The 12,998-nt window shown below is 44.2% G+C and overlaps 1 pseudogene; it reads right to left on the bottom strand.

The window, feature by feature from the left end:
- Positions 1 to 225: 225 nt before the first annotated feature.
- Positions 226 to 12,998, bottom strand: part of LOC125463437 (large ribosomal subunit protein uL1-like) — a 32,045-nt pseudogene continuing 19,272 nt past the window's right edge.

Genomic DNA, 12,998 nt, shown 5'->3' with positions numbered 1-12,998 from the left:
TATTCCGTGCACAATGTGACACATTAGGTGCCATTACACAGAACTAATCAAAGCAGTTAGTGTGAAATTCTGAGTCAATCAGCAGCTACTTGCTCTCATTTTCAGAAGCATTGTCAATGAAGGATGGCTTTACACTTCAAATGTTACCCATTGTCCCTGATATGAAAGTGTCTTACCATTTTTGCTGTACAGTATTTTGGTTTTAAAAATATAATGCAGCAGGACTCACTCAGTAAAGGTGCAGGGATTGCCCATCCTCCTCTTGATGCACTGGGCACAAACATTCTGCCAGCTCTTCAGCAATGAAACCGGGAAGTTGATTACCAAAGGAATGTTGTAGGCAAACTCCTCCTCAGTCATTTTAACATGGCCAGCATCAACAAGCCAACACAGCACCTTTTTCATCTGGAACTTGGTGGTTGATTTGACTTTCTCTTCTTTGGTTTTGCGTTTTCGTTGTTAGTTAGGAAGGAAAGGAATTTGACGGCTTTCTTCAGGCCAAGATCCAGAATACAAGGAATCTGCTTGATAAGGGACTCTGATGGAAGGAATGGCATTACCCATCTTTGCCATCTTCTTGACCATCTCCTTGTTTTTGTTCAGCTTCTTTATCAATATCCACATGAGGGAGATCAGCTGCCTTTGTTTCATTGCTGCTGGTCACCAAGCACACATGTGGAAAACTTTGGGTCTTCAATCTGAGAGTGCCAGAGATATTTGTCCTATCAAGGGCCAAGTTCTTCAGACTAGTCTGTGACTCCAGGATCTTGTCAGGATTCTTTCGGGATCCCTGAGGAACTCCCAGACAGCTTGGTGCAGGGCAATGTTACTCATCAGCTTCCTCCCTTAAAGGACATCAGTGAACCAGGTGGGATTTCCCGACAATTGATAATGGATTGATGGTCATCGTTAGATTCTTAATTCCAGACATCTTTTTGAATGTAAATTCCACCATTTGCCATGGCGGGATTTGAACTCAGGTCTCCAGAACGTTATCCAGGTCTCTAAATTAACAATCCAGCAATAATACCACTAGGCCACCACCTCCCCTTAGTTAAAGTTCCTCAGGTTGTTTATCCTGTGTAAAATTGGCAGGAATATGTTCTAATTTTCACTTGGTGTCATGAACAGGGGGCCAAACATTGCTTCAGAGGTATGCGTGCATGCGTGTATGTGTGTGTGCTTGTTGGGGGGGCGGCAGCGGGAGGGTGGTGGGGGATGCAGGCTGGCGGTTGTGATTACAACCTGAGTGGGGAAGTGGCTGTGAATATATCGGTCGATCAAGACAATGGGAAATGGATGCAGGGTCAGGAGAATTCCAAAACTTGCTGGTTTCCTCATGGGATGAAGAGGTCCTGGAAAAATTCCCACTAGGAAAACTAGATCCTCTTGTTCCCAAATACCAAATCACAGGAAATGGCTTCAGTCTATCTTTCCAGCCAAAGGATGACTGCTGATGACCTCAGCTTCACATATTTCCAAACTTCACCTCACAACTTTCCAAAGGTTCTTGTGGTTGAGAATAGGATCATTATCATTTTGTACAAGGGCATGTTGGTTAAAAAATCTCAAAGGTGCCTGTTAACATCAATTATTCTAGCACCTAGCCTGGCTGAATCAAATTGCACAACCTGCTGTTCTGGGATATAACCTCTTGACCTGTGCGTTTCCAAATCCAGGGCGAGCAGAATTTCCACAAGAGGCATTTTCCATGTCAGGAGAACCTTGGCAAAAATCCTGCACCTTTCACTGATGCTCCAGCAGGGGGATCAGGAGAATTCTTGGTGAGCCTTCAGAAGAGAAGCATAAGGATGGTGTAACTGATGATAGTGTGAGAGGTTGGTATTGAATTATTCTGCCGGTTAGCAGGCAGCTACGTATAAGGCAATGTAGAATTGAAGTTTCAAGCCCAAAAAAAAGACTTGAAGAATCATTACTGAGGGGAAATGCGCACCAAGGATGGAGTTTCCTCCCTAATTGTGGGTCTAGCTACAGCATATGGATTGCATTGGTTCAAGAAGGCAACTTGACACCACCTTCTCAAGGGCAACAGGGATGGGCCAGCCAATGATGCCCTCTACCCATGAGCGGAAAAATGAAAAGAGATTGTCTCTAGGCTGTTGGACTGCAGATCTTAGGATCCATCTACGTAAATCAGTGAGCTGCATTCGGACATGGAATCGTTTCCTGGCTGGGTCTTCAGGGAAATCAGTCAGGGGCTGACCATTGGCCGGCCCATAGTACTGCCCACATGTTCGGAGGATGGGTTGACTCTGTTTCTCTCTCTACAGGCCTGCTGATCTTGTCCAGCGATTTCAGTTTCTATGTCAGTTTTTCAGAATCCACAGTACTGTTACTATCATTGTGCTGGCATAGGATCGGATTAGACTGCTCCTCCTGCTGACTTGGCACAAACATGCATTTACTTTTCTATCAAGGGCTGTTTTTGTAAGGATTACTAGGTGCTGGGAGCCCGGAAAAAATGTGCAGAACACATAATTGAAGCTTTACTCAGCTTATACTGGGCTTGGTGTTGGTTGGCAAGGGATAAGCCTCTCTGGATACCTAAGACTTGTTTCAGCTGCTGATCAATGCTCGTGAACTCTGTTCTGAGAAGGAAAAGGAAGAGAATTGACTTATGGATTTTATTAATGGGTATGATTCAGACACTATAACTCATCCTACAGTCGCTAAATTCAGTCACGAGGTGATTACTCACCTGGTAACTATTGAAACCCTACAGTGTGGAAGTAGGCCATTTGGCCCATTCACTGACCCTCCAAAGAATATCGCACCCAGACTGACCCTTCTACCCAATCCCTGTAACCCTGCAGTTCCTATGGCTAATCCACCTACCCTGCACATCCCTGGACACTGTGGGTAATTTAGCATGGCCAATCCATCTAACCTGCACAGCTTTGGACCGTGGGAGGAAACTGGAGCACCCGGAGGAAACCCATGCAGATACGGGGAAATTGTACAAAAACACACAGACATCTAAGGGTGGAATCGAACCTGGGTCTCTGGCGCTGTTAGGCAGCAGTGCTAATCAATGCTAACAGCTTACTCCTCCTCTTTGCAAATAATCTGATTTTCCATTCTCAGCTAAAAGGCCATAACATGATATTGCACAGCTAGTACTTTTGCTTTACGTGAATCGGTACCAACTCAGCATTCTTTAGAGCAGACTTCATAACAAATCCTATCTTTACTACCACTGAGAAAGTAAACAGATGCTCATGAAACAGATAAGATGGATCTGTTGGAAGGTTAGAACTGCACTCAATTACGTTTTATGACGACAGTGATACATCCTTGCAGAGGAGCCTTGGAGATTTGAGCTGTTGTGTTGACATTCTCCAGATATCACCTATTTCAACGCATTCTGTAACAAAAGAAAATCTGTCTTAACTGCAAAATGAAAATGAAATGGATTCTTTACAAAGACATTGGTTACAAGTACCCTGGACAGTTCGAGGTAACTGGTTTTCCAACAGGGTTGGGGAACAGTCGCACCTTTGGTCACCCCAAGGCTAACTTAGTGGCCAAAAGAAACACATACGCTTATCTTTCAATTTAGTTAATTTGTTGTCAGAATGGGTGTAAGTGTATATCTAAGATTTACGGTTTATTGCCAAAGTGCTAATAAGATTTAACATTGTCAAGAGGATAAGCACAATTTTGACATAAGTGCAAGCTCTGTTACCACTCTATGCTTGGCTATTCACCAGCATTGACTGAATGACAATAGCAGCCCTTGACTTTATATACCACCCACGTTCTATTTGGTTAATCTGAATGGCTCGTGGCCAAATCACTGGGGCAGTGACCAAAGGGCACAGTCTAGACAGTTTTTTTTATTCATTCATGGGATCAGAGCATTGCTGGCTAGGCTAGCATTTATTGCTCATCCATAACTGCCCAGAGGGCAGCTCCGAGTCGGCCACATTGCTGCAGATCTGGAGTCACATGTAGGCCAGACGAGGTAAGGATGGCCATTTCCTCCCATAAAGGACATTAGTGAACCAGTCATGTTTTTCCTGACAATTGACAATGGATTCATGGTCACCATCAGACTCTTCATTCCAGGGATTCCACCATCCATGGTGGGATTTGAACCTGGGTCCCGAGAACATAACCTGGGTGTCTGGATTTACAGTCCAGTGATAATATCACTTGGCCATTGCCTCCCCCTTGAGACAAAAAAATTCAAAACTATTCTTCAGAAATAATGATTCAGTGAGTCAGTGATCAATTATTGAAACTCAATCCCTCAGGAGACAGGGTAGAAGTTTCTATTGATTCACTCTGATGCGAATTAGGTCACCATCTTTCAAAGACTGCACTTTGGGATGGAACATACGAGTGTTCTCCGACATGATGTGACAATGGCAGATGCTTGGGAAGCTACCAAAGCTCCTCACCACCGGAGTTTCTTCACCCTGTGTCTGGGTCCCTGATAAGTGCATAAGACATGTGGGTCACTGGGATTAACCAACAGTTCTGCTATTGCTGTATTTTTTGGCTACCAAGGTGGCAGAATTAAAGTGGATTCAACAGTTTATTGTTTTCAATGGATGCCACAAATCTAAAGGTCAGTTAGTAACCTTCTACTGAAACTGAGCAGGTTCTGAGATGAGCGTGACGGCTTCTCCTCCATTGGCCCATCGTGATGCTGGAGACCCGAACAAGGCGTTGTTTCTTTTTATCGGACGTGGGCGTTGCTGGCTGGTCAGCTTTTATTGCCCAACCCTTATATGGGTATGCTGTTCACTATACTGTTCACTAAACTGCTGCTCATGGTGAAGATAGATGTCACCTTTCTCTTTAAGTGTAGCTAAGTACCAGGCCTGCTCAGTTGAGTGAGGTACAGGAGTATTTGGATGTGCACTTGCAAAGCCAAGGCATACAAGATGATGGGTGAAGACCTAAAATGGGATTAGAATACGTAGGTGTTTGGTTTGAATGGTGCAGATGTAATGGGTCAAAGTGCCATTTCCGGTATATCTGACATGTCTATGACTATGACTTTATGAACCACTGCTTGGTCTCAGTAAGAAGTGCCTTTGGTTAACATGATGAGGTTCATTGCATGTTAGTAATTAGTTCAGGTTACATTGTGACAATAGACATCGTTCTAGACAGGTTGAGATGTTAGGTCAAGATCTTCAGCTGGTCTGCCTGCACATCCATCTGGTGGGTGCTGTTTATGACATTCCTCAGTATTAACCCTTGCAGACCCAAAAGCATACAGGGGAGATCTCCATGGTGCCTTGGCCAATAGTCTCCGAAACAAACCCTTTGGTCATTTATCTTGTTACTAATTTGTGGGAGCTGCGGCATTTCCGAAATCACAACAGCAACTGCTCTTCATAAGTAGCTCATTGGCTGTGCAGCACATTAGGGTTTTAGAAGGTGCTAGACAAATGCAAGGCTTTTCTTTGTGGTTTCTACAACAATGCATAACTATACTCTCATATCAAGCTCACTGCAGATATCAAAAAGTTTACAGCTTGTGATTTGGCTTTCATACTTAGCAATGCATGTCCTGGATTTGCAAGTTCAGACTTACATTGTAGAAATGTATAAAATCATAAAGTGATTAGCCAAGGTCTTTTTCCCAGGATAAAGGAGTCCAAAACGAGAGAGCATAGGTTTAAAATGAAAGGGGAAAGATTTAAAAGGGACCTGAGGGGCAACTTTTTCACACAGAGGGTGGTGTGTGTATGGAATGATCTGCCAGAGGAAGTGCTAGAGGCTGGTACAATTACAACAAGTAGAAAAATATGCGATACCAAGGTGTAAAGCTTCAGAACCCTTCAGAAAGAGTTCTGAAGAAGGGTCTAGACCCAAAACGTCAGCTTTCCTGCTCCTCTGATGCTGCTTGGCCTGGTGTGTTCAACCAGCTCTGCACCTTGTTATCTCAGAATCTCCAGCATCAGCCGTTCCAATTATCTCTGTGACAATTAGTAAAATATGTTGTACTTTCAGAGATACAGCAACAGTTTTTTATACAGTGAGCTCCCAGAAACTGGTAGCAGGATAAATGACCAAAGGGTTTGTTTTAGAAATGCTGACTGAGGCATGACTATTGGCCAGAGCACCATGGAGACATCTCCTCTGTTGCTTTTGGGTCTTAAAGTGTTAATACTGAGGAAAGCAATAAGCAAAACTTAGAATACACCTCCTCCCACCCACCCTCCTGCAAAAATTCCATCCCCTATTCCCAATTCCTCCGCCTCCGCCGCATCTGCTCCCACGATAAGACATTCCACTCCCGCACATCCCAGATGTCCAAGTTCTTTAAGGACCGCAACTTCCCCCCCACGGTGATTGAGAACGCCCTTGACCGCATCTCCCGCATTTCCCGCGACACATCCCTCACACCCCGCCCCCGCCACAACCGCCCCAAGAGGATCCCCCTCGTTCTCACACACCACCCTACCAACCTCCGGATACAACGCATTATCCTCCGACACTTCCGCCATTTACAATCCGACCCCACCACCCAAGACATTTTTCCATCCCCACCCCTGTCTGCTTTCCGGAGAGACCACTCTCTCCGTGACTCCCTTGTTCGCTCCACACTGCCCTCCAACCCCACCACACCCGGCACCTTCCCCTGCAACCGCAGGAAATGCTACACTTGTCCCCACACCTCCTCCCTCACCCCCATCCCAGGCCCCAAGATGACATTCCACATTAAGCAGAGGTTCACCTGCACATCTGCCAATGTGGTATACTGCATCCACTGTACCCGGTGCGGCTTTCTCTACATTGGGGAAACCAAGCGGAGGCTTGGGGACCGCTTTGCAGAACACCTCCGCTCAGTTCGCAACAAACAACTGCACCTCCCAGTCGCAAACCATTTCCACTCCCCCTCCCATTCTCTTGATGACATGTCCATCATGGGCCTCCTGCACTGCCACAATGATGCCACCCGAAGGTTGCAGGAACAGCAACTCATATTCCGCCTGGGAACCCTGCAGCCTAATGGTATCAATGTGGACTTCACCAGTTTCAAAATCTCCCCTTCCCCCACTGCATCCCTCAACCAGCCCAGTTCATCCCCTCCCCCCACTGCACCACACAACCAGCCCAGCTCTTCCCCCCCACCCACTGCATCCCAAAACCAGTCCAACCTGTCTCTGCCTCCCTAACCGGTTCTTCCTCTCACCCATCCCTTCCTCCCACCCCAAGCCGCACCCCCAGCTACCTACTAACCTCATCCCACCTCCTTGACCTGTCCGTCTTCCCTGGACTGACCTATCCCCTCCCTACCTCCCCACCTACACCCTCTCCACCTATCTTCTTTACTCTCCATCTTCGGTCCGCCTCCCCCTCTCTCCCTATTTATTCCAGTTCCCTCCCCCCATCCCCCTCTCTGATGAAGGGTCTAGGCCCGAAACGTCAGCTTTTGTGCTCCTGAGATGCTGCTTGGCCTGCTGTGTTCATCCAGCCTCACATTTTATTATCTCGCAAAACCCACTAGATGGATTTGCAAGCACATGAATAGAAAAGGTTTACAGGGATTTGGGCCAAATGCAGATAGGTATGGCTAGTTCAGTTTAGGATACCTGGTCAGCTTGGACGGGTTGAACCTGGTCGGGGGGGGGGGTGGTGGGGACTTGTTTCTGTACTTGTGACTCTATGACTCTAAGGGGTGGAATATGGTTGAGGTAGCAGATTCCTGAATTCAAGCCTAAGAAGCAAGAGTGCACCTGTTATGTTAGGGTAAGTGGTATCTCACAGGGCAATGCTGATGCTGCAGGAGTGAGCATTGGTACGCGGGGTGGCCCCTGTATGGCTAAATGTGCGCTCCCTCCACCTGGAAGCCTCCACATGGTGATTGTTCTCCCTCCGACATAGCCTACCAGCAACTGGGGTAGGAACAGGTCCATCATTGTTTACACAAGTGGCTCACCAGGACTCAGTGCAGTGGGCTGGCACATTTTCCAGTGCTGGCAACGTGGCACAGTGATGGAAAGGAATTAGGCACATTGCCTGATGTTTGCCACACCATTTTGCTAACTTTTCCGCCCCCAAATATGACCCCCGAAAATTTGTAGAGTCACAGAGTCAGTCAGCAAAGAAACAGACCCTCTGGCTCAACTCGTCCACGTCAACCAGGTTTCTCAAACCAAACTAACCCCATTTGCCTGCTTTTGGTCCATATTCCTTTAAACCTTTCCTATTCATATAGCTGTCCAAATGTCTTTTAATTGTTGCAACTGTACTTGCAACTACCATTTCCTTGGGCAGTTCATTTCCATATACTCACCACCCTCTGCATAAAAAGTTGCCTCTCATATTACTTTCAAATCTTTCCCCTCTCACCCTAAAACTATGCCCTAAACCTAAACTCCTCTACCCTTGGGAAAATACCTTTGGTATTCACCTTATCTATGCTCTTCATGATTTTATAAACCTCTATAAGATCACCCCTCAACCTCCTATGCTCCAGGGAAGAAAGTCCCAGTATCTTCTTATAACTCAAAGCTTCTGGTCCTGGTAACATCTTTGTACACCTTTTCTGCACCATTCCTAATTTAGTAATATCCTTCCTATAGCAGGGCAGCCAGAACTGTATGCAGTATTCCACAAGTGGCCTTACCAATGTCCTGTACAACACCTTCTTCATTACCCTGTCTACCTGTAACGCCACTTTCAAGGAACTATGTACCTAAACCCCTGGGTCTTTCAGTTTGACAACACTCTCCAGGGCCCTATTTTTAACTCTATTCCTTCCCTGGTTCATCTTCCCAAAATGCAACACCTTGCATTTAACTAAACTGCACCTATCACTTCTCATCACATTAGCCCAGTTGATCATGATCCCATCAAGTTCTTAAGTAACCATCTTCACTGCCCACTATACCACCAACTCTGGTGTCATCTGCAAACTTTCTAACCATGCTTCTTATATTCTCATCCAAATTATTGATATAAAAGAGTCTGCTGTCTTCTGAATTAATATTATTTTTTCACAATAGCTGCTGGTCCCTAATGGCTTCAGCTTTTCAGTTCAGGAAAATCTTTGAAGGGTTTATCAATCTTACAAACTCAATCATTCGACCTGGAAACTGCAACACTCCTCATGAGCAAAGCAGCCATTGTGCAGAAATCTTACAACTTTTTATTATCGTCTCATGGGAAATCCATTATGTGTATTAATAAGGTGCCTCTCTCATGTCAGATAGCTTGAAGCAATTGTCCCTGGCCAGTACCGATGATCTGTACTATTTACGTGCCTTTCAATGACAGTGAAATACTACAATAGAGATCTTCATGATTAACTTGAGCCTGCCTTTCCAAATAACCTCGTTGCCGCAGATCGCATTAAGTCAGACATCTTTTATCTAAAACACCACTTTCAAGTTGTCAAAGCAATGAAAATTACACTTTGCCTGTCAATAAAATTTTAAAACGTTAATAATTAGCTTGGGACCTGTACCCTTTATAAGAATGACATATTTTGAACATGTCTGCTGTTAATTTAACAGCTAAATTCAACATATATTAATAGAATAGCTATTTAACGAATTACTTTAGACAACCTTTTCTTTGAAAATTATATCATGGGCTAGTTTCTTTAATGATTTTTGAGCTGGTGACCTTGTTTCTTACGATCATCATAAACAGATTTGTCACTTGATGACACAGCTGAGGAGAAAGATTTGCATTTGTATAGTGACTTTCACAACTTCAGGGCTTCCTTTAAAGCCAGTTGAGATTTTTTGTTATTTTGAACTGCAGTCACTACTGTAAAGTAAGAAATACATAACCCGATTTACTCACAACAAGGTCCAACAATCAGTAGCAAAATAACTGGCAAGTAGCCTGTTGTAGACGATGGGCTGGGAATAGACATTGTCCAGGACAATTAATTGAATTCAAAAGTGTCTCATATGATGGCTTGAATCTTTAGTTTAAGATCTCATTCAAAAAATGGCACCTCTGACTGTGCAGCATTCCATTAGCATTGCACCTCTTATGTATGTTGAAGGCTAATCTCTGGAATGTGTGGGCACTTCCTATATCTTTGTGGCCATCCTCCTCAAAAGGCCACCATTGATGAGCAGATCCAACAGCTAGACCTGCTCAGTCTTCTACAAACGATTGTATTGAGTGTTCGACCAGAAAGATATCCTCAACACAACCGAAGCCTTGATGTGCAGATTAATAGTTGTCACTGCACTGTTGTTCTGCAGCTTCACAAACATTCAAGTAAACTTGCCATAAAGCTAAAATTGTGATCAGAGGTAATGAGAACTGCAGATGCTGGAGAATCCAAGATAACAAAGTGTGGGGCTGGGTGAACACAGCAGGCCAAGCAGCATCTTAGAGCGTAAAAGCAGAATTTTTTTTTTCTGAAGAAGGGTCTAGGCCCGAAAGGTCAGTTTTTATGCTCCTAAGAAGCTGCTTGGCCTGCTGTGTTCACCCAGCCCCACACTTTGTTATCTTGCCATAAAGCTACTTTGTTGGACTGGACACCATTTTCAGAAGGCCAAAAATGTAAATGTTCCAATTTCTTCCCAACACATGGCTAAGTAGGAATCTCTCTCACAGCCCAAGTGGGAAATGATGGGACCCTGCTGCTTCTCTCGTTTCTGGGTTTTGAAGTTCACATTTACACCCCTTCACCTTTAACCCTTGACCTGAATTGTTTTTAACTTTTTTTATTAACTGCAATTCATCTTATTCCAAAATAATATATCTAAAATGTTAATTGCTTTCAATATAAGGCAGATTTTCATCTATTTTTAATGATCACCAGGGTCACATTGGACTTGAAATATTAATTCTGTTTCAGTATTCACAGCTGCCACCTGACCTGCTGAATTTCTCCAGCAACTTCTGTTTTTTGTTTCAGAATCACAGTATTTTGCTTTTATTTAACTACTGACTGTTTTGCATGCAGTGCGTAATGTTCTGTTACAACCCAGAGACAGGGTTGATCCTGGGTGAAGAGGGATAAATTGGCTCTCCTTCATGATCATTAGAATCCCCAAAGTTGGAAGTAGGCCATTCACCCCATCACGTCCACACCATCCCTCTAATGAACATTGCACTCAGACCCCCTCCCCCATCCCTGTAACCCTGCATTTCCTATGATTGATCCACCTAGCCTGCACATCTCTGGGCACTTTAGTGAGCAATTTAGCATGGCCAATCCACCTAACCTGCACACCTTTGGACTGTGGGAGGAAAGCAGAGCACCCAGAGGAAACCCACGCAGCCAAAGGGAGAGTGTGCAAAGTCCACACAGTCACCCATGGGTGGAATCCAACCCAGCTCCCTGGTGCTGCAAGTCAGAAGTGCTAACCACTGAGCCACCATCCTACCCAATGATTCACTGGCTTGTCACAGCAAGGTTAATTTTTAAAAAAGGTCCCTTCCTTCATGGAAATATTTTCCTCACCCAAAGTATTTATGCCTTAAAAGGACTCAATTTAATGAGGATTTCATGAGTTAAAGAAAAGCCGTGTGCATTAGACACAAAAAAATTAAAGGATTAAAAATAAGGGATGAGTGCACAAAGTTAAAATTTTAAAAGAATAAATGGATCAGTCTTTGGCTTTTCAATGGTAGATGAATTGCAAAATGTTGTTTCCATTAATCTGGGTGAATTCAGTCGTGACTGATGTGGAACTTGTCTAGTGTTTGATTCATAATTCTGGGGCTCTAGACTCTAACATTTTTCAATGATAGACGTTAAAATAAAATCTTGAGTTGAGTCCCTGGGTGTTTTCCCTTATGAAATGATCTAACATCCGCCAGTCAGGTCTAAAGTGAAGAAAGCAAGAGGTGACAACACGCTGCTTTCAGAAACTGGACAGACCATGAGGTCAGCCAGAAAGGTTACACTCGAGAAGGTGGCTGATCCAACTGAGCCAATGATGGTTATTCTTTGGGAGCTAGAGCTCTCATTGGCTATTTGACTTGTTAATCAGGATGCACCAGATTGGTTCCTTTGACAATGGGCACCCAGATTGACAGGCCTCTTGGCCAATGAACCCAGCCAGTCAATGGCATCATATTCTCCGCCCTCTCCCTGGCCCCGAACCGTGGAGTCATGGCAGTTTTCAAGCCTTAAATTGGCATCAAGTTGTGAAAAGATTCAAGGCACAATGGCATGAGGGAACAGATGAAAGATAACAATCACGGAGAAAACAGGATCAGTTGGAAGCATTAGTTTTATATTAGACACGGGTAGTGGACAATATAAACAGGGAAAATAAATCTATTTGAGCTTTCAATGATGTGCACTTGCCAAATTCCAGTTTTAGACCTTGCCATTTTTCAGAACAAAGCCCTCTCACAAAATAGATTCCACAAATATTGCAGTTGGAACCAGGTTGTGCTCAATGCAGGCCTTGGTGGATGATACCCTTCAATTTGCCAGGATTTTATGCTGACACATTTTGACTACAATCTGCATGCTACTTACATCATTGTTTATTTTAGTCTGCTGTTGTAAATTAATGTCTATTCCAGTATGACTTAAATCTCTCGGGGAGTGCATCGCACAATTCAAAAAGTTACTTAATTGAATTTCTTCCAAGGCCAACTGTTGGGTTGACATGTGGAAAAAGTTGCTGTTCACTCTTTACACATCTGAATCTGAAAGCCGACATGAAGGCCTGATTTTTTTCACAATGATAGAAACCACCAGTGCTGCTAGATTAAAATGCTGCTTAGTGTAGTTGCACAGACAGGAGGGGTCTGCCCAGTGTATTGTGCTGGATCTTGCTGTGCAGCATAGAACATAGAACATTGAACATTACAGCACAGTACAGGCCCTTCGGCCCTCAATGTTGTGCTGACCTGTCATACCGATCTCAAGCCCATCTAACCTACACTATTCCATGTACGTCCATATGCTTATCCAATGACGCCTTAAATGTACCCAAAGTTGGCGAATCTACTACCGTTGCAGGCAAAGCGTTCCATTCCCTTACTACTCTCTGAGTAAAGAAACTACCTCTGACATCTGT

Source organism: Stegostoma tigrinum, chromosome 25 (genome assembly GCF_030684315.1).
Source record: "Stegostoma tigrinum isolate sSteTig4 chromosome 25, sSteTig4.hap1, whole genome shotgun sequence".
NCBI classification, from domain to species: domain Eukaryota; kingdom Metazoa; phylum Chordata; class Chondrichthyes; order Orectolobiformes; family Stegostomatidae; genus Stegostoma; species Stegostoma tigrinum.
This window is presented reverse-complemented; position numbering and strand designations above follow the sequence as displayed.